Source organism: Hyla sarda, chromosome 2, assembly GCF_029499605.1.
Source record: "Hyla sarda isolate aHylSar1 chromosome 2, aHylSar1.hap1, whole genome shotgun sequence".
Lineage (NCBI taxonomy): Eukaryota > Metazoa > Chordata > Amphibia > Anura > Hylidae > Hyla > Hyla sarda.
In genome coordinates, this window is record NC_079190.1 from 24277822 (window position 1) to 24298354 (window position 20533).

General features: G+C 41.9%; 1 protein-coding gene across 1 annotated transcript in view; it reads left to right on the forward strand.

The window, feature by feature from the left end:
* The window catches only part of TMEM135 (transmembrane protein 135), a 455209-nt gene that overhangs the window by 195643 nt on the left and 239033 nt on the right, over positions 1 to 20533 (forward strand). The gene's annotated exons all lie outside the window — the stretch shown is intronic.

Here is a 20533-nt window from a genome sequence, read left to right on the forward strand (position 1 = left end):
GAGGGGGCGTGACCATGACATCACGAGTGGGGCGTGACTGTGACGTCACGAGCCTCCCGGCGCTGTGCCCGACACTCTAAATGAACGCCGGGTGTAGCAGGGAGATAGTGGGGATCCCCAGCGGTGGGACCAGCGCAATCAGACATCTTATCCCCTATCCATTGGACAGCAGTGCAAAGTGTTGCGATCTAGGTTGCCCAGATTACTTTGGAATTCCATAGAGCTCACCTTACCTACCGTATCCTTCACTGTCATGGATGTGGCACCCAAGTGCTGCTTTTATGTGATTATAATCAACATGTATATAGGAAAGCATTGTTTCCTATTACCGTATTTATCGGCGTATAACACGCACTTTTTAGGCTAAAATTTTTAGCCTAAAGTCTGTGTGCGTGTTATACGCCGATACCGCCCCAGGAAAGGCAGGGGGAGAGAGGCCGTCGCTGCCCGCTTCTCTCCCCCTGCCTTCCCTGGGGTCTAGAGCCCTGCTGCCAACCCTTCTCACCCCCTGGCTATCGGCGCCGCTGCCCGTTCTGTCCCCCTGACTATCGGTACCGGCGCCAATAGCCAGGGGGAGAGAAGGGGCAGCGGCACCCATTGCCGGCGCCGCTGCCCCGTTGCCTCCCCCATCCCCGGTGGCATAATTACCTGGGTCGGGTCCGCGCTGCTGTAGGCCTCCGGCGTGCGTCCCCTTCGTCGTTGCTATCCGCTGCACGGCGCATGACGTCAGTGCGCCGCGCCGTGCATAGCAACGACGCAGGGGACGCACGCCGGAGGCCTGGAGCAGCGCGGACCCGACCCAGGTAATTATGCCACCGGGGATGGGGGGAGGCAACGGGGCAGCGGCGCCGGCAATGGGTGCCACTGCCCCTTCTCTCCCCCTGGCTGTCGGCACCGCTTCTCTCCCCCTGGCTATCGGCGCCGGCAATGGGGCGCCGGTACCGATAGTCAGGGGGACAGAACGGGCAGCGGCGCCGATAGCCAGGGGGAGAGAAGGGCCGGCAGCAGGGCTCTAGACCCCAGGAAAGGCAGGGGGAGAGAAGCGGGCAGCGACGGCCTCTCTCCCCCTGCCTTTCCTGGAGATGTATCGGGGTATACACGCGCACACACGCACCCTCATTTTACCATGGATATTTGGGTAAAAAACTTTTTTTACCCAAATATCCTTGGTAAAATGAGGGTGCGTGTTATAGGCCGGTGCGTGGTATACCCCGATAAATACGGTACTTTATTTTAAATTGGCAAAGTCAGCCTGATATGTCCTAGATCCAAGGCTAGACCTGCTCAGTTCTCCTTTACTGCTCCATGGATTGTAAAAAAAAGCAAAAAAATTAAAAAAATTATACAGTTGTATAGCATTGGTAGCCCTAGTTCTATTTTTATTTTTTTATTTTGTTGCAATGTCCTCTGGTTACTAAGATATGCAGATTTTGACGATTGGTTGACTAGCTGTACTTTTCCCTGAATATTCAAGTGGGCGTGAACTCAATTTCAGAAAGGAGTGTGAATGTGAAGCTTAGGGGAATGTGAACCAGATTCATGCCCCCTCTACCTCATAGTCATATCCCTCCTTGGCTGATTCCCACCCCTGAGCCTCATATTTACACAAATTAGCCTAATTCAGGCTCCCTGAGCCTGATGTATACCTTCTGTGCCTCATATTCACACCCACCCAAGGTTGATTCAAACCCCTGAGCCTTATATTTACACCTAGAGCTTAATTAATACCCCTCAACCTCATATGAACACCCACTCAAAACTGATTAACACCCATTAAACCTCTTATATTAACACCCCTTGAGCATTATATTCACACCCCAAGCTAATTCATGCCCCCTGAGGATTATATTCACACACCTCGAGCCTAATTCACATCCCGTCAGCTTCATATTCACACCTCCTGGAGCCTGTATACTCCTCTGGTGCTGACCTATCTCCAACAGGAGCAAAAAATTTGGCTTATTGAAATTCAGCATGCCCAATCTTTATCTCCTCCATCATGTGCCGTCGGAGACTATACATGTTAGATCGTTGGCGATTCCCAATGAAATTGGCAGGTTTTGAGAACTCGTATGCATATGGCCAACTTTAGATGTTCATCAGAATGCTACAGAATGTGCTGGTGATATCCAGGCCAAGACAACGCACATACTGATTGAAGGGAATGTATCACCTATGTATTTTTTACTAATGAATACCAGATATTGATATATACTTAATAGATAACTAATATAGATAAAGGAAGTCCTTACATATAAAAGTAATAAAGATCTGCTTGAAGCTGTAATCACTATCTATGGAGAGGACAGGAGCTTCCTCGGGGTCCTGTACATTAAACAGTGTCCTAAAAAAGTAACATGGAGCCACCATCACCTGGTGTCCAAAGGAGCAGCTAACCCTGGTACAGGTAAAGAGTACAGAACATGTAATACCTCCCTGTACTGTAGGGGGCACTACCAGACACCAGTCAGTGCATACGCTTCAGTAATACAGTTTTTTTTTTTTTACCAGTAAAATGTCCATTCAGATTGGCTGGCTCTTCCAGCCACTGACATTTCACAGATCTGGACTGTCCGTAGCATTGTATGTTGAGTCTGGTTTCAAGTAATAATGGTCCAGAAAAGACCATTGTATGTTGAAACTATTGTATGTTGAGGCCATTGTAAGTTGAGGGATCACTGTGTGTGTGTGTATATATATATATATATATATATATATATATATATATATATATTATACATATTATTATTGCATCTGTATATTTTACTACTGAAAACCAGATATTGATATATACTTAATAATGATAATAATAATCAAATATATATATATATATATATATATATATATATATATATATATATATATATATATATATGTGTGTGTGTGTGTGTGTGTGTGTGTGTATATATATATATAATTGTTATTATTATTACTTTTATTATTATTGCATCTGTATATTTTACTACTGAAAACCAGATATTGTTATATACTTTATTGTTATTATTATTATATAATTTATTATATATCAATATCTGGTTGTCAGATATATAGATGCAATAATAATAATAATAATAATAAATAATATTTTTAAACATTTTTATTTTCTGTTTAGTTTTTATTCTTATTTATTTTCTGAATTATTTCACTTTTTTTTTTTTTCTCTGTGCATTGAGGGACTGCTTACTGTTCAGGAAGGTGAAGGAGGAGAACTGTGATTATCACCTTTTGTGAATGGTGGGGTCTATTATCTATACATGGTGTCGTAAGAAGGACACATTTTCTGTAAGTTATTTTAGTAATTGGAGTAAATTGAGTAGAAATCTATACTAGGACACAGCTATTTAATTTAAATCAAGAGTCTATAGCACAGGGGGCGCTTATGTTGCACAATCTGAGCCTGCTTATTTTCTGATGAAAATTGTAAAACGTTGGCCTAAAATATGCAGCGTATCTTTTTCACAACAGTCTGTGAGGATATGCCAAGAATCTTCCACATATAATGCAAAGTTTTATGAGATTGACTAATCCTAAACTAAGGTCCAAAATATCCCTGTTATCACCAGACAGGATGGTTGTTATTGTAATAGGGTAACGTTCTTGGCTACTCAAAATGCGCTATTCAGTTGGTGTCACCTTTGGTTTAGTGTTATTGCTTGACTGACCTCACATTGCCCGGACTCCTTATCTCTAAGTTATGATTGATTGTTGACTGAACTATTTTGATTTTAGCATGTCGTATTGGTCTTTATGGAATGCAAAGCATGGAAGCCAGTAGATCCGAAGTATAAAAGACAAACGGGGCAACTCACCAATGGATGGCTTCGAACTCTTTTATTCTTTAATCCATAAACACGGTAAACAGGCGGCTGCGAGTGGAACAGATGTAGCGTGGAGCATATAGAACTGGAAGCAAATAGTTTTGTGCCCCTAAGGCACTTCGACGGGCCTCTATGGAGGCCCATCGAAGTGCCTTAGGGTCACGAAACGCTTTGCCGCCAGTTCCCCGCTCCCCTCTATGTCTGTTCCTCTCCCAGCCGCCTGTTTACAGTTTTAATGCTCAGAACTGGATAAGTAAAGGTAAGTATAGATCATGAATACATTTTTAGGAAGCCTGGAGACCCAATAAAAATACACAATGGAAGTAGAAGCCATTTCAGTGGCTCCTAAAAGGGTTGTACCTTGAAGACAACCTACTCATCGGTAGGCCAAAATTTGTGGACCCATTTCCTTGATCCCCTGTTAGTCATCTCTCCATTCTAGGTAATTGAAAGGGATCCCAAGACCCTCCCCTTATGACCACCATAAACAAAATGGATAGAAACGGTTTGTTCTGATGAGATGGTCCTTTGAATTATGACTAACCCATAAAGGGGTTATGCGTATACTTTTGCTAAATTCTGCTATTATTTATATTATTTGGAAATTAATGATTTGCTGGTCCCGTCTGTCATTCTGCTCCCGGCATTGGTTTCCCAATGTGCACCACCACCCACTATGTTGCTGCTTCTGGGTTCTTATGAGGCCAGTTCAATTGACCATGATGCCCTGCTTTGGCTGTAGATATATTTGGTTCCTGAAGTCTGCAAAGGTGTATTATTCCTGTGTAATCATCACAGATCCTGCCCGTGTATTCGACCACACCTTGCTTTTGCCCATTCTGGCCGCAATCTGTCCACTCTTCACCTATGATTCCTGCCCGCTGACTTGGTACCGCAACTTGGTAAAAAATGGGCATGTCAACTCTCCAGATTTTATTAATGGAGACCTCTTAGAGGATAGTGACCTCAGGATTCCCTGTGGGGAAGTGGGGAGTTAAGAGTAGAGAACACATAATCCCTTAGACCTGTCTGGAAGTCGATGAAGAAGAGGATTAACGCCCCTCTGCTTCCCCTACCTCCCCATACATTGGCCCAGTAGTTTGACCCTGTGATCCACACCCACTCCCACTCCTATTGTTCCTGCGCTTCTTCCCGACCACAGACTGTAATATGTTGTTGTTTTTCGACTTTATTTTTTCGATATCAAGTGATGGAGTGGAGTGTTAGGGTAGCATGTGGTACGGTGTATAGCTTAGGGAACCTGTGCTGTATATTGTACTGTCATGCTTTGTGCGATTGTAATTTATTGTATGATTTGTAATGACGACTGAATGACGAATAAAGCTCTTTCATAATCCCTTAGACCGTAAATAGACGGTTTAGCCTAGGTTCACATTGTCGTGCCTCGTCTCGTTCTGGGTCCGTTTGGCTTTTTTTTTTTTTTTTTTTTGCCGAACAGCCCTAAAGCAGGTTGGAGCACAAGTGACACCACTGGGTCCCGATGGATCCCATTCACTTAAATGGGGTCTGTTGGGGATCCGAACCAGTAGTTTATCGGAGAAAAATATAGTGCACGCACCGATAAACTCCAGTCATTCTGATAGACTGGTTGACGGAGCTCCATATCATGGAGCACAATGGCATCATGAGACTCCTTGTACTGCCTCATAGGCAAAACTTATTTTTAGGACCATAAAATATGTCGGCACAGTTAACAATTCAGCAGCTCGGAATAGAACCTTCCTTGTACACAGACGACATATTACACAACCTTATAAAATGTCTCAGTGTTCAGAATCTTTGGAATGAAACCCTGATTTCTCTATAAATGGAGGAAAATTACATCCAGGCCACAGACATGTATTTTGTGTTACTTTGTCCTTGGTTTACCTGTGTCTTGGTTTTATAATGTATTTTCTGGAATTTACATTACTGTTCCCTTTTTTACTTCACCAATACAAAATAGACTGGAAGGTCTTCCTAACCCAACCTCTTGTATGTGAAATTCTTTATGCTAATATTTTTATTACAACTCTCGAATAAATCCGCTATTATACATTGTTGGACCTTGTAGGTGAGACATAGTCATTACTTTCTTCAGTATAATGGCACACCATGATGTTAAAGGGGTACTCCACTGGCCTGCATTCGGAACATTTAGTTCCGAACACTGTATGCGCACTGCGGGGGTCGGCCATGCCCCCTCATGGTGTCACACCACGCCCCCTCAATGTAAGTCTATAGGAGGGGTGTGGCTGCCACCACGACCCTCCCATAGACTTTCATTGAGGGGGCGTGGCATGACGTCACAAGGGGGACGTGGCCGACCCCCGCAGCACACATACACATCGTTCTGAACTAGATGTCAAGTGGGGTACCCCTTTATGGAAGCACTCTGGGGTTTTTCCTTTTCCTCCATGTCTTGCACACTCACCATTACCGCACCATTTCTTTTATACCTGCAGAGCTGTATCCATGTAGAATTTAACTACTTCAAGTTCAAAGCTCTGCACATACACTTGCAGAGGGGCCCTAAACCCAGAAAATCACCGTCAATGCTTTGATCAAGTTCAGACTATATCTCCTGCATATTTGTACTGAATTCCAATGCTGGAAGCCTCTATGTGTATCCTAGCATTCCCTCATATGCCTTTTCCAGTTATCTGAGGTTACATGGGTTTAATCTGAATAATATGGGGTCTCTGTCAGTCATTACTAATGGAACAGTTTTCAGCTGGAATCAATGATTGGATGTTTATTGCCTGCTACAGTAAAATCTCCCTTAGCGGACACCTCCCAATAGCGGACAGTTTTTAATTCCCCAGCAGAGTTCCATAAGACAATGTATTTGCACCCTCCGAATAGGGGACATTCCCAATAGTGGACACGGACACACCCAATAGGAGACAATAGGGTACAAAACACTCCCATTAGTGGACAAAACACTCCCAATAGGGGACAAAACACTCCCAATAGGGGACAAAACACTCCCAATAGGGGACAACCAGGCTTATGTGCCGGCCCTACCATTTACACAGGGACGCCATCCTGGAGTACAGCCAATACCTTAGTAAGTGGCCCAGGACCCTGCTGCACCCCCCCCCCCCCCCCTGCAAAAGCCCAAGCACAGAAGCAGAAGACCAATGTTTAAACAGTGGTCTCCTGCTTCTGTACATCCGCAGGTCACATCATTCACCCCCCTCCTTCCCTGATCCCCCCCCATGCCACTTTATTCCCCTGTGCCAAATCATCTCCCCTTTATTACCCCTTGTGCCACATAATTTCCTCTTGATCCCTCCATGTCCTCGTGATCCCCCCTGTCCTCTTGATCCCCCCTTTATTGCCCTCTGTGCACATTCATAACCCCCTCTTTACCACCCCCTGTGCCATTTTATTCCTCCTTTATCCCCCTGTGCCACTTCATAAAGAGGGGGGTGATGAATTTACACAGAGGCTAATAAAGGGGGAATCTAGGGTAAATGATGTGGCACAGGGGGTAAGGGGGATAATTTGGCACAATGCATAGGGGTATTAGATGGCGCAGGGTATAAAAGGGGGGATGAAATGATGGGGGTGATAAGGGGAGATTAAATGACACTGGGAGAGTCTACTGTAATATTGCTTTTTGTTGTGTTTTATAGGTATTTATATTCTGGAGTGAGTACAGGACAGTATTCCATCATTTAGGAAGAATTTTGAGCCTTTTTCCCAAAATGGGGCATCTCTCAATAGCGGACACTTTTATATTCCTTGTGAGTGTCCACTATTGGGAGATTCTACTGTATTTCCAGAATATATCCCAGATGTGGTTAAACATATGCATTTCACTAAGTCAAAGGCAGCGGGGGGTCCGGCAGCGGGGGTCCGGCAGCCAGCGTGAACGGGGCGTGTTGACCACCGCACGAAGCGGCGGCCGAAACGCCCCCTCAATACATCGCTATGGCAGAGCCGGAGACTGCTGAGAGCAGCGCTCCGGCTCTGCCATAGAGTTGTATTGAGGGGACGTGTCAGCCACTGCTTTGTGTGGTGGTCAACACGCCCCCTTCCCACGGGCTGCCGGGGCCCCGTACAGGAGATCGCGGGAGGCTCCAGCGGTCGGACCCCCCTCGATCTAAAACATATCCCCTATCCTTAGTATAGGGCATAAGTTTTTCAGCACTGGATATCTCCCTTAACTCTCTTACTGCCAACATTCAATTTAATTGGGGGATATTTCTGCCTGGAAATGTATACTAAAGACTATCCTTAGTTTAAAATAGCAAATTACAGAACCAGAATATACTGTAACTACTATAATACTGCTTCCTATGTACAAGAATATACTATAATACTGCCCCCTATGTACAAGAACTTATCTACTATAATACTGCCTCCTATATACAAGAATATAACTACTATAATACTGCCCCTATATACAAGAATATAACTACTATAATACTGCTCCTAAATACAAGAATATAACTGCTATAATGCTGCATCCTATATACAAGAATATAACTACTATAATACTACCACCTATATACAAGAATATAACTACTATAATACTGCTCATATATACAAGAATATAACTACTATAATACTGCCTCCTATATACAAGAATATAACTACTATAATACTGCTCCTATATACAGGAATATAGCTACTATAATACTGCTCCTATATACAAGAATATAACTACTATAATACTGCCCCCTATGTACAAGAATATAACTACTATAATACTGCTCCTAAATACAAGAATATAACTGCTATAATGCTGCCTCCTATATACAAGAATATAACTACTATAATACTACCACCTATATACAAGAATATAACTACTATAATACTGCTCATATATACAAGAATATAACTACTATAATACTGCCTCCTATATACAAGAATATAACTACTATAATACTGCTCCTATATACAGGAATATAGCTACTATAATACTGCTCCTATATACAAGAATATAACTACTATAATACTGCCCCCTATGTACAAGAATATAACTACTATAATACTGCCTCCTATATACAAGAATACAACTACTATAATACTGCTTTTATATACAAGAATATAACTACTATAATACTGCTTCTATATACAAGAATATAACTACTATAATACTGTTCCTATATACAAGAATATAACCACTATAATACTGCTCCTATACACAAGAATATTACTACTATAATACTGCTCCTATATACAAGAATATAACTACTGTAATACTGCCTCCTATATACAAGAATATAACTACTATAATACTGCTCCTATATACAAGAATATAAGTACTATAATACTGCTCCTATATACAAGAATATAACTACTATACTACTGCTCCTATATACAAGAATATAAGTACTATAATACTGCTCCTATATACAATAATATAACTACTATAATACTGCCTCCTATATACAAGAATATAACTACTATACTACTGCTCCTATATACAAGAATATAACTACTATAATACTGCTCCTATATATAAGAATATAACTACTATAATACTGCTCCTATATACAAGAATATAACTACTATAATACTGCTCCTATATACAAGAATATAACTACTATAATACTGCTCCTATGTACAAGAATATAACTACTATAATACTGCTCCTATATACTAGAATATAAGTACTATAATACTGCTCCCTATGTATATAGAATATAGTAATACCTTCTTTGGGCAGGAATTTGGCACTAATGTATGCAGATTTGTGTGTCTGACATTGGCTGTTTACGACTGTAGAACCATTCATCTTACTAACATCTAAAAATTAGGATTTCCCCTTTCCAGCCTCTTTCCTATAGCTCTTGCCTATATAATGTTATGACTCTATAGACGGACAGAATAGCAGCAGTCTTTAGTATTAGGGACACTGTTCATTAGTGGGATTTTACAATGGTTTTACAAAGCCCATAAATTCCTTACGCAGGCGATCGGTGGATCCACCTCGCTCTCTATTTTCCGTCTTTAATTAGAGGAAGCTGGTTTTTATTTAATGCCTAATAATGCTGAATACAATATGGGATATTCCACACATGGATCTGGTGTCGTAAAAACACACTTTATTATGTGAGCACAATGTTGGGCTTTGTCAGACTGCTGGCATCATGTTGAGTTTGTTTAGATGGGAAAAAACATTTTACGTGGACATATCTACAGGGGGTGCGGAGGTAAAAGTGGGGCCCTAGTGCTTAAAGGGGTACTCCGTCCATAGACATCTTACCCCATAGCTAAAGGATAGGGGATAACATGTCTGATTGCAGGGGTCCCGCCGCTGGGAACCCCCTGTGATCTCCTTGCTGCACCCGACGTTTGTTTAGAGCGTCGGGTGGAGCGCCAGACGCTTGTGAGGTCATGGCCACGCCCCGCTCGTAACATCGCGGCCAAGCCCCATCCCATAGACTTGCATTGAGGGGGCATGACCATGATGTCACAAGTGGGCTTGGCTTTAACATCATGAGCCTCTGCCACGCATCGCCAGTCATCCAGCACGGAGCGAAGTTCACTCCGTGCACCGGATGTCTGGGGTGACTCAACCGAGCCCAGCGGCGGGACCCTTTCGATCAGACATCTTATCCCCTATCCTTTGGATAGGGGATAAGATGTCTAGGGGCGGAGTACCCATTTAAAGATGCCCAAAGACCGCTTTGTCATATATGATTGGGTTCACACAATGGCAATTGTAATTGATTTTTATTATATGTTTCTGGCCAAGGAGTCGGTTGTTGGCTTCAGCGCAAAATTTTGTCTTTCCGAGTTGATCTTCTGCACAGAAAAAACTAAATTCTGCATGGAAACCAACAACCAACTCACAGGCCCGAAACATACGACAAAGTCAATTCCAAGCTTACACTAAAAAATGATGTTGTGTGAATCCAGCCTGAGTGTTATACATACCCCTAGTATTATGACTGGTACATGGCCAGTGGGGTCCTGCTTCAGATTTTACATTGGGGCCCAGGAGCTTTCAGTTACACCTTTAATGTTCTATATATAGGATTAATTCAAAATAACATTTTTGTCTCCGCAACCAACGAGTATTCAGTATCTACAGGCCCGGCAAATGTACCCCAGGTTGCTATACAGAAGCTTTATGCCTAAGTGTATCCCAATAACATCTCATCTTGTATGCAGGCTAAGGGTCCCTAAAAGGGTACTAGAGCCTCCATGTGTCCCAACCGTATCTCATCTTGTATCCAGGCCACAGACACCCAACAGTTTTCCCCAATAAACTTTTGCTCTAATTTTGTAATAATATACAAATATATCATCATTACAATCACATCTAAAAAGTTTCATTCGATTCCAATAACTCCTTCTTGGTGCATTATAGGGGGTACTTCGCCCCTAGACATCTTATCCCCTATCCAAAGGATAATGGTTTAAGATGTCTGATCGCATGGGTCCTGCTGCTGGGACCCCTGCGATCTCTGTGCCACACCCGGCGTTCAATTAAAACGTTGAGTGCTGGTGGCAGGGTTGTGATGTCAATGCCATGCCCCTCAAAACTTCACACCACGCCCTCTCAATGCAAGTCTATGGGAGGGGGCGTGACGGCCGTCAAGCCCCCTCCCATAGACTTGCATTGAGGTGGCATGATGTCATGAGGGGGGCGTGACCATGATGTCACAACCCCACCACTCGCTCCCAGCATACGGGAAAAATTGGTCTTGTGGTATTGAGGTATTGATTTGGTCCCTGGTGTCCAAGTGGAGAAGATTTTAAGGATTGAATGAGAAGTTCCCTATCACGAATCTGGAGTAAGGCAGCACCACCCATGTAGGCTTTCAAATAGGAGTTCATGCCTCATACAATTCAGTGCATCCATTTTGTTCCCAGTCCTCATGGGCCCCAGCAAGTTCCCGACGCTGGTGATCCAGTATAATAGACTTTTTTTTTATCAATAGGATACATGTTGTCATGTTATCACTATTTGATCTTATCTATCTGCCTATCGTAAGTCTTAGGGGGCAGTGTCTCTACTTTAGAAGACCACAAAGTTGGCATAGCGAGTCATGTAGGCCCTGCAATGCCCTCTAGGGGGGGGGGGGAGGATTAAAGGGGTATTCTAGGCAAAAAAAAAAATTTTATATTTCAACTTGCTTTGGAAAGTTAAACAGATATGTAAATTACTTCTATTAAAAAATCTTAATCCTTCCAATAGTTATTAGCTTCTGAAGTTGAGTTGTTGTTTTCTGTCTAACTGCTCTCTGATGACTCGCGTCCCGGGAGCTGTGCAGTTCCTATGGGGATATTCTCCCATCATGCACAGCTCCCAGGACGTGACATCATCATTAAGCAGCTAGACAGAAAACTTCAGAAGCTAATAACTATTGGAAGGATTAAGATTTTTTAATAGAAGTAATTTACAATTCTGTTTAACTTTCCGGAGCCAGTTGATATATCTATATATAAAAAGGTTTTGCCTGGAATACCCCTTTTAAAAGTGCCTCTCCTTCATAAGGAAAAGATATTTCACTGTGGTGCCACCTATAATAATAGTGCTTGTTGAGCATTGATTTATCGGAAGCCTACCTTCAATAAGTTGCACTATGGCTTCTCTGCCTTTTGCCTCTTAAGATCAAGTGTTATAGTTATCAAGTGTTATATCAGTTCTCATCAGTGGTTTCTATTGGAGCCACTGAGACAGAAGGGATATATACACATTGAGTACCCAATGGCTACCCAATGGCTGCCCTAAAACAAATAGTAAAGTAAGAGCTGAGGTGCTGGAATTCACTATCTTACTTTTACCCTTCTTGGTGGCACACACCTCTTGTCTTCAGCTGATTGTCTGACAGGAATTTTTATGGCCGGTTGTCCGGGCCGTACTCACAGCATACATCACTTTTCAAGTATCACTTGTCTACCAGTATTAGTCGATGTTCTGTGCCCTTTTAAGTGTCCCTCCTGCCGGTCTAGGGAAGTTGTGTATGGCCATTAGGTTCCTCGCCTCTCTGCAGCCCCGGGTACCTTTCTTGGGATGCCAACCAGTTTGACTCAGTTGACCCTTTGGAAGGCCCAGGTTTATGTTGGGAGCAGGTGTGTTCCCCTTAAGCTTCCGCAAAGGGGGATACTTTGATCCCAGAGCCTTGCAGGTCTCTCCCTGGGGAAAAAGGGATTAGTTTGTGGGGCCTCTCTCCTTTCTTGGTGGGGATTGTGGTGGACCACATTCTTGTGCACTTTTTTCTGTGACACGTTTTTTTGCACCTGGGTAGTAGATGCACTGTCTCGGCTTCTTAAAAAGAAAAGAGCGCAAACTCTTTTCCTTTTAGATGAGTGCTACTTTACATGCCTGTCCATGGTGGTGCCTATTAGGTTAGTGGTGTGGCTTGTGTTATGGGGAAATTTTGACCATCATAGTAAGGAGGACAAGTTTAAAGGGGTTATCCGGTCAAAGACATCTTATCCCCTATCCAAATAAGATGACTGATTGCGAGGGTCCTACCGCTGGGACCACCCACGATCTCCATGCAGCACCCGTATTCTATGCCGGGCTGCGTCTCCTTTCTCGGAAAGCTCTTTGTTTCCGGCACTGGAGACGCCCCTCTCGCGATGTCACGCCACGCCCCCTCCATCCATGTCTATGGGAGGGGGCGTGGCGGCCGCCACGCCCCCTCCCATAGACATGAATGGAGGGGGCATGATGTGACATCACGTCTCCAGTCCTGGAAACAAAGAATGGAGCATCAACCCAGCATATAATGCCGGTGCTGTATGGAGATCGCGGGAGATCCCAGTGACGGGTCCCCCGCGATCAGACATTTTATCCCCTATCGTTTGGATAGGGATAAGATGTCTTCGGCCGGATAAGCCCTTTAACTACATCTCCAGTCTACCTAGAACCACTTCCAGGCCTTTAGTAGTAAGAGACCTAAATCTGGACCTAATCTTTTTTGACAAATTGCCGTGGAGCTGAAATGCCGACCACATTTATGTAGTGATATTTGTCCCATCTTTACTAACATTATACTTTACGTTTGCCTATTAGATTCCTTCCTGCTACTCATCTGTCTTCGGGCGGCCCTTTGCTGGCGTCGTGTTTGTTCACTGTAAGATTCCGTCCTCAGTACCATCCAACTTCCGCCAAACTGGCAGAGTCATTTATCAGCCATGGCTTCGACGTGTTAAATCACTCAGGGGCATCTTGTAAGTCATTAATGTGATGTTCAGGAAATCGGAGCTGCCAGCCTTGTGGTTTGTAGTAACAACTCAGCTGAATGAAGTTGTACAAAGGAGCCATGAATCATCCCATTGTCTTTAGCCGGGAAAGCTGTATATGGACGGTATTAAACTTGCCTCAATCTGTATATTAAGTTGCACATTCTCCGTGACAGTCTGTAGCCGCAAGACACACCGGGCGGCGTATTACATTTCTGTACTGAGATACAAATCTAAATACAAGGAAATATTTACATAGACATGTTACATTAGGCTTCCCTGGTTTGAGGAATGTCAGAAAATTACATGTTTGGAACCAGTAGCTGGAATCCTTATAGACACAGAAGAGAAGCAAACTTAAAGGGGTACTCCGCCCCTAGACATCTTATCCCCTATCCAAAGGATATGGAGGGAAATTCTGGATGACTGGCGATGTGGGGCGGAGGCTCGTAACGTCGCCGTCACGCCTCGCTCGTCCCCTCAATGCAAGTCTATGGGAGGGGGCGTGACGGCCGTCACGCCCCCTCCCATTGACTTGCATTGATGGGACATGACCGTGGCGTCACGAGCGGGGCATGGCCGTGATGTCACGAGCCTCCAACGCAGCATCCAAGGCTCTAAACGAACTCTGGGTGAAGCAGCAGATACCATACAGAGTACATTATCTTACCGTATGTAGCACAGGGACTCAGAGTTTGGTCCTGGGTAGGAATCTGTGAATATTTTCCACCGACATTCCACAGTCATCATGATCATTTATCAATATAAATAATAAAATTGCTGCAGAAGGATATACTGTAGCATTGCTTACCTGTCCGCCCCAGTTCAGAAACCACAAAAAAATAATTTCTGATGGGGGTCTTAGTCCTGCACTTCCTGGATGCACGGTCTGGTAGATTAGGTACTCAGTATAACAATTCCCAGAATGCATTGCATTCCCTCAGCTCCTCATCGCAGTCCTTCCACCCTGCCTACTTCTACCGCACTGCACTTCTGCCAGTTCTCTGCCCAGAGCTGTTGCAGAAAATCTCATTTTACAGCAGACTATCACACAATCAGTGAGGTTGCAGCACCTGCTGTATTATTCTCTGTATGCTCCTCTATCTATGGCATTGTTCAACACAGTGAGGTTGCAGCACCTGCTGTTATGGTTCTCTGTATGCCCCTTTACCTATGGCATTGTTCAGCACAAGGCAGTATACTATAAACAAATCTCATTCTCCCCTAAATGCCCTAAAAAAGATATAAATGTGTATATGACAGGGAGATGGTCATGTAGCTGTATGGGTTGGTCAGAGATGATGACATCACTCAGGGGTTGAGCTAGAGCTCACAGACAAGATCCATGCATGCCTCCTTAGACAGCAGAGGATTATAGGTTGTCGAGTAGAGAGGGAGGAACCAGGAAGCTGGAGACAACACCACACTGACAATGAGAGGTCTACATAACCTGCTGTCTGGGGTAAATTAGGTAAAAACACACTGTAAACAGTAATTTGTTATAGCACTATATTAATAAGTAATACGTCTTGGGGTGATAGTTTTATTTAAACACAATTTTAAAATACCAGACTAACCCCTTTAAAGGGGTTATCCACCATAAGGTGATTTTAGTCCGTACCTGGCAGACAGTAATGGACATGCTTAGGAAGGATCTGCGCTGGTCTTGGGGCTAAATGGCTATGTTGTGAGATTACCATAACACTGTGGCTAGCTTTTTGTGAACTAGTATTTCCTGTTTGAGTTTTATTTTTTGCTTACAAATCCCATAATTCAATTTTCCTGCCTCCCACACAGCAGCCACCCCTTCCATTGAAACATAAATTAGCTGCATCCATTCAAAAGACCTGTGGTTTTCAATCAGGGTGCCTACAGCTGTTGCATTAGTTGCAGATTGATCTCTCTCCCACCAAGTGATCCCTCCACCCATTGAAGCAGACAGGCTCCCTGTCATCAGCTGACTAGTGAGTCAGATCTCGGCCACATTGCAACCTGGGAAAAATCTGAAAAATCAGACAACAGTAATTTTGTATGCTGTTAAACATAAGTATTGGAGTGAAAAATCACTTAAGAATTGTGAGAAAACCGTCACACACAGGTATAGACACTATATTATGAACTACACTAACTTTACAGCCCCTGTAGCATAGTCAAGTAAAAAAATAAAAATTCTGGAATACCCCTTTAACTATAGTGTTTGTGTCTGAGATTGAGCCCCACTGGGGTACAGAGGACATTGGTAAATACAAGGGTTATGCTGTAGTTACCACTCATATATTTATTGGTTTTAATAGTATATCAGAAGAGGCTTTTTTGAGACCCTGCTTAATTTCTATATTGCTCATTTCCCAGGGAGTGAAAGCTTAGGGACCTCTCGGCACCAAGCTCTTCCATATAAATTGACCATTTTTCCAAGATCTCTGGCACAGAAATCAATCCCATCTGTGTTGGATTTGCAGATAAATTATCATCTAGGGTCCCTTCTTGTATTTTTTTCTGTACATGGGATCTCTTCTGAGCTGTTTTTAGGCCGGAACGATGTGTTCCAAATATGTTACACTGTAAATACTGCAGTATATGGCTTGTCGAAAGCCACTTGGGAGTACTCTCTTGGCTCATGCATTTTCTCATTTAAAATTGCTTAAGAAAATATCTACTAACTTGGTTAGATTTACAAGAGACTCCAATGTTCTAGAAAAGAGACTATAGTCTCCACGTTTACCATAAAGGGGTACTCCGGTGCTCCAGCGTTCTGAACAATTTGTTCAGAAAGCTCGGAGCCGGAGGTCATGTTTGGTATGTCACGCCCATGCCCCCTCATGCCGTCACGGCACGCCCCCTCCATTCATGTCTATGGGAGGGGGCGTGTCAGTTGACACGCCCCCTCCCATAGACATGAATGAAGGGGGTGTGGCGTGACATCACAGGAGGATGTGCCAGTGACATCACGACCACTGCTGCAGGAACCCGGCGTTTGTAGAGAACACCGGGTGCTTTAGGAGATCACGGGGCCCCAGTGGCAGGACCTCCGCGATAAGACATCTTATAATAATTTATCTAATAGAGGTCTACCAGCAGAGTACCCCTTTAATGTTCTATTCGAGTTCTCAGAAAATTTGCCTCACCTAGGGGGTTCTTCAACGTATTGTGGATCTCAATCTTGTGGATATCTCATGATATTCCCAACCAGCAGAATGCATCTTTTGGTACTTTTTCTTATACACCTCGTATTGGGACAGAAGGTAGGCTTAGACTTGAGATGGAAACAATCTATCCTTGTCAGTATGGTGTTGTCTCAGCAGCTGCCTGACTCCTCCCTCTTTCCTGTGATGACACATCATCCTCTGCTGTCTCAGGCATGGGTGGATCTTGTCTCTAAGTTCTAGCCACGCCCTCTGACTGATGTCATCACCTTTGACCAGCCCCTTACAGTCTACATTACCATCCCCCTGTCATATAAACATATACATACAAGACAATCAGGAAAGAAGGAGGTGTGTTTACAGCATGCTGCCTTGTCCTGAAGAATGCCACAGGCAGAGGAGCAAACGGAACGAATACAGCTGGTGCTGGAACCTCACTGTACAATAGTTTGATGTGAAATGATATTTTCTGCAGCAGCTCTGGACTAGGAACTGGAAGGAGGGCTGTGGGTTTAAGTAGGCAGGGTAGACTGTGATGAAGAGCTGAGGGAAAGACATGCATTCTGGGAATTGTAGTACTAAGCAATTGCTTAACCAGGAAAGTACAGGAATAAGACCCCAAAAACAAATTTGTGTCCGTTTCAGACATGGGTCAGACAGGTGAACAACGATATATGCTTCTGCAGCATTTTTTTTTTTGGACTTGATGTTGAAGTAACCCTTTAACGTCATCATGTTTTAAAGGGGTACTCCACTGGAAAACATTTTCTTTAAAATCAACTGGTGCAAGAAAGTTGAACTGATTTGTAAATTTCTTCTGTTAAAAAAAAAAATCTTAATCCTTCCAGTACTTATCAGCTGCTGTATACTACAGAGGAAGTTGTGTAGTTATTTTCTGTCTGACCACAGTGCTCTCTGCTGACACCTCTGTCCATGTCAGGGACTGTCCAGAGCAGGAGAGGTTTGCTATGGGGATTTGCTCCTACTCCGGACAGTTCAGGTATCAGCAGAGAGCACTGTGGTCAGACAGAAAGGAAATTAAAAAAGAAAAGAACTTTTATACAACAGCTGATAAGTACTGGAAGGATTGATATTTTTAAATAGAAGTAATTTACAAATCTGTTTAACTTTCTGGCACCAGTTGATTGAAAAAAATATTTTACAGTGGTGTACCCCTTTAAGAAATTTTCATAATTTTTTTGGGAGGAAAAAAAGGACCTAAGTTGATTTTTTTTTCTTCCATTCTGTTAAAAGCTTTCAGGTAGCGGATTATATTGTTAATACTTATCTGAACTAAAATGAATCTCATTATCGGTGTTGAATCAAACATAGCTGCTAACTCCTAGGAGTATGAATGCCGGGCAGAATAATGGCCTTCTGCTTCATTTGTTTCCTATGTAAGGAAGTGGTGCACAATATATAAATGACTTGGCACCTTGAAAGCCAAAGGCCAAATTTGCCTTTTTTTCCCAGAGGATTTCTGCAGACAAGGTAACCTTAGCTGCTGAGCGTATGCTATTTGTCACATTTCGGAGTGAGACATTTACACGCTCTGTGAACTGTGTAAACAGCCGCCTCCTACTATTTGTGAAACTTTTTTTTTATAGTTTGCAATTAAAGTTGTTTGTCTTCTGCGCGAGCTCGTGCAGTATTTTATATATTGTGCCTGATTTGTGGTTCCCAGTAAATATGCTGCTCTACTTTACCCTCTATTGCCATTGAAACAAAAATTATTGTAGTGTCTGGTTTTTATTTAATACTTATACTTTAATTCCCGACCAATAAAGGGTTATTACAGTTTCAGCAAATAAAACTTATTCATTGCATGGTGAAAAGTTATGCAATTTCCTAATATACGTTGTATATCAAATCCTCATGGTTTTCGAAAGATCTGTTTTCTGCTATTGTTTGAGATCTTTCATTGTTTAACTGTACTGCCCCCTATGTACAAGGATATAATTACTATAATACTGCTCCTATGTACAAAAATCTAATTACTATACTACTGCTCCTATATACAAGAATATAACTACTATAATACTGCTCCTATATACAAGAATATAACTACTATAATACTGCTCCTATATACAAGAATATAACTACTATAATACTGCTCCTATATACAAGAATATAACTACTATAATACTGCTCCTATATACAAGAATATAACTACTATAATACTGCTCCTATATACAAGAATATGACTACTATAATACTGCCTCCTATATACAAGAATATAACTACTATAATACTGCCTCCTATATACAAGAATATAACTACTATAATACTGCTCCTATATACAAGAATATGACTACTATAATACTGCCTCCTATATACAAGAATATAACTACTATAATACTGCTCCTATATACAAGAATATAACTACTATAATACTGCTCCTATATACAAGAATATAACTATTATAATACTGCTCCTATGTACAAGAATATAACTACTATAATACTGCCTCCTATATACAAGAATATAACTACTATAATACTGCCCCCTATATACAAGAATATATCTACTATAATACTTCTCCTATATACAAGAATATAACTACTATAATACTGCTCCTATATACAAGAATATAACTACTATAATACTGCTCCTATATACAAGAATATAACTACTATCATACTGCTCCTATGTACAAGAATATAACTACTATAATACTGCCTCCTATATACAAGAATATAACTACTATAATACTGCCCCCTATATACAAGAATATATCTACTATAATACTGCTCCTATATACAAGAATATAACTACTTTAATACTGCTCCTATATACAAGAATATAACTACTATAATACTGCTCCTATATACAAGAATATAACTACTATAATACTGCTTCTATATACAAGAATATAACTAATATAATACTGCTCCTATATACAAGAAAATAACTACTATAATACTGCTCCTATATACAAGAATATAACTACTATAATACTGCTCCTATATACAAGAATATAACTACTATAATACTGCTCCTATATTCAAGAATATAACTACTATAATACTGCTCCTATATACAAGAATATAACTACTATAATACTGCTCCTATATATACAAGAATATAACTACTATAATACTGCCTCCTATATACAAGAATATAACTACTATAATACTACCTCATGTTTATAAATATTACATCAGTCTGTCATTTAATGTTTCATGCTTGTTATACCTTCATTGTAATGTGTGTGTAATGATATGTATATTATTATGTATAGCGCTGTTGAAGTAAGGGCGTTATGAAAATAAATAGTAATAATATATATTACAGAACATCTGTGGTGCTCATTGCAGGCATGTGGACCTTAGGACCTAGAACATATTAGTTCCTTTCAGGTTGTTCTGGTGCTAGATGAGGAACATGTTACTCCACAATTTCTGGCTCATT